The sequence below is a fragment of the Arachis ipaensis genome, chromosome B06 (assembly GCF_000816755.2).
Source record: "Arachis ipaensis cultivar K30076 chromosome B06, Araip1.1, whole genome shotgun sequence".
Taxonomy (NCBI): Eukaryota; Viridiplantae; Streptophyta; class Magnoliopsida; order Fabales; family Fabaceae; genus Arachis; species Arachis ipaensis.
The window spans coordinates 91,871,975-91,874,679 of NC_029790.2; the positions used below are offsets into that span (position 1 = coordinate 91,871,975).

General features: G+C 33.0%; 1 long non-coding RNA gene across 1 annotated transcript in view; it reads left to right on the forward strand.

The window, feature by feature from the left end:
- The window catches only part of LOC110264055, a 17,468-nt gene that overhangs the window by 13,916 nt on the left and 847 nt on the right, over positions 1–2,705 (forward strand). The gene's annotated exons all lie outside the window — the stretch shown is intronic.

Below are 2,705 nucleotides of genomic sequence, written 5' to 3' on the forward strand. Positions count from 1 at the left end.
CCCCCCTCGCGCCGCCGTCTCCCTCTGCCTCACTCGTCGCGCCACCGTTTCCCTCTCTCAATGCCGTGTTCCTAGTCACCGGTCTCTGCCTCCTTCGCATGTCTCGTCATCCTCTACGTGTGGTTGTCTCCAAACTCCAAACTCCGAAGCTTTTCTACGTCCCTGAGTCAGCTTTTGCCTCAACTTCTGTAGGTGAGTTTGTTTTATTAGGTTTGTCCTCCATTAGAGATTTCTGATTTCTAAATTCACAAATATTAAAGTTTTTATAATTATAAATATGTAATAACATAATCATAAACCAAGTTTTTTGAAACTAAAATCAACATTCAAGCATTTCAATAAAGTTATAATTTTTAAAGACATAACAAAAAAATTATGATTTCTAAATTCACAAATATTAAAGTTTTTATAATTATAAATATGTAATAACATAATCATAAACCAAGTTTTTTGAAACAAAATAATAAAATCAACATTGTCCAAAGCAACACAAACATTGTCCAAAATATATAATTAAACATCTTCAAATTTATAATCAATCAAACATAAAATATAATCCAAAATATAACTTAGAACATCTTCAATTATCATATTCATCCTCTTATAGATCAATAACATCATAGAAATTTGTAAATAAACGGCCCTGACAAAAAAAACACTCGGCTTGTCAGGGAAGCCGATTCGACCCGCCCCGTCGAAGCCCACAGATTAGGCAGTATGGATTAGGCGGGCTTTTTAAGTTTGGCAATCTCAAATTTCCAGTCTAACCTGCCTTTTTTGGCGTGTTACGCGGGTCGGCCCAGCGGATTTCGGTCCATTTGCCACCCTTACTAATTGTTTCAGATATATTGATGATTATGAATTTAGAAGACTGTTGGTGATTCTTGCTTGTTAGATAAATTGATAAATTGTGATTGTGGTGCTCAAACTCAGTCCCTCTCCATTCTCCTCCTCAATCTTCACAGCCGTCGCTGTCCTAGCTACCTTGAGTCCTTCTCTGTTCTCAGCTATTTCTCTGAATATCTGCATCTAGAATGTTATGAGCAACAAATGAGCAACTGAAAAGTATCAGAACAAGATAGAATAGCTCACAATACAATGTGAGCTCAAGGCAAAAGAATGCTATAAGACATGTATGTCATTAACTGTAACAAATGAGCAACTGGAAGCAGTCCAAATGGAATTTGACAATGTCACATTTAAGTCAATAATTATTGGTATATGAATTGTACTGATTTCTTATATTGGAATATATGAAATTTATTTCAACTTGGTTAATGAGATTTATTCACATGAATATGTTGGAACATGAGGATCTATTTTTTTTTCATCCATGGATAACTCATAGTTTTAAGTAGTCATAAAGAGAGTGAGTGAGGTTGTAAGTGTAGAAATTTGAGGGAGTGAGTGCGGGTCAGGGAGTGAGTGTAATAATGGAGGTAATGATGAGTTGATTGCATTATTATTGATTTTGTTAAAGCCAGTATCTGATTCTTTTCTGCCTTATCCCCTTCCTTGTGTTGTTTTTTCTTGTTTATTTTTTTTAAATTATTATGTAGTATTCTAATTGATGCTCATACAAATTAATAGCAATTATTCTATATTGTGGCATGAACCTTCTTGTTTATTTGTGTATTCATTCATGCTATTTGCAAGTAACAAAGAAAGTGGAATTTTCATTATTATTGGCTAATTGAATTTAACTAATTATACAGTTAGAATTATTTTAAAACTGCTTTAGTTGCTCTATTTGCATTTATAATCATGATTTAGTGTAATCATAGTTTCTTTACTACACATAAGTGCCTTTTGTTCAAAATCATCCAAGAGATTCTCATATTGGAAACTGTATCATTGAGAGAATCACACTATTTTGGCTGATTCTTAGGTATAATTAGAAGCTTTCTTATTTTGCGTGATAGTAGTCATTAGAATGAGTTTGCTCCCAGGGTAGTCCTGTGATGTCATATCTTTGAAAATGTTCCCTATAGATTTTCATTTCTATATAATCGTAATTCTAAAGTAGTGAAGTCACTTTGAGCAGTTCATGTGACCTGGAGGACATGTGACAAACCCATATTATGGTTAATGTTTGGTGGCAGATCTTGGTGATAACAGATAGCAGAAGAATGTGCCTTCATTGTTCAAATAATATGAACAACTCTATAATGTTATTAAGGATATCACTATTTAAACTTAATTAGATGTTTTCTTTGTAGTACAATTTATTTCCAATTGAATTTTACTTTTATACACAAATCTATTATTCATCTGTAGCATAATCTTATTTAGAGTGTTGTACCATCCAAGTTCAAAAGAGCTAGTGATGAAGCTGTGGCTTGATAGTTATTGAACTAGAAATACTACTCTTGAAATTATAGTTGTTGGTTGGTGGTAGCTGTTACTTTGTCACCGTTCTACACAAGTAATTGAGTGGTAAAATTAAGGTATTAATTTGTATGCCTTTGTACCTTGCTGCCTACTTTTCATGTCTCCATATTTTATTTGCATTAAGAAATTGACCTTGTAAGAATCATTATTAACTAGTCAGGCCTAAGTTAAGATTCATTAAGGTTTATTTTAGATCATGGAATGACAGGTAAAGTGAGTCCTCCTTTTTCTTTTAAACGAGTAATAGAACAATGTTTGGGTTGCATTGTAATTAATTGCATCCATTTTTTCATTGCTGATGTTAGCATTTTTTT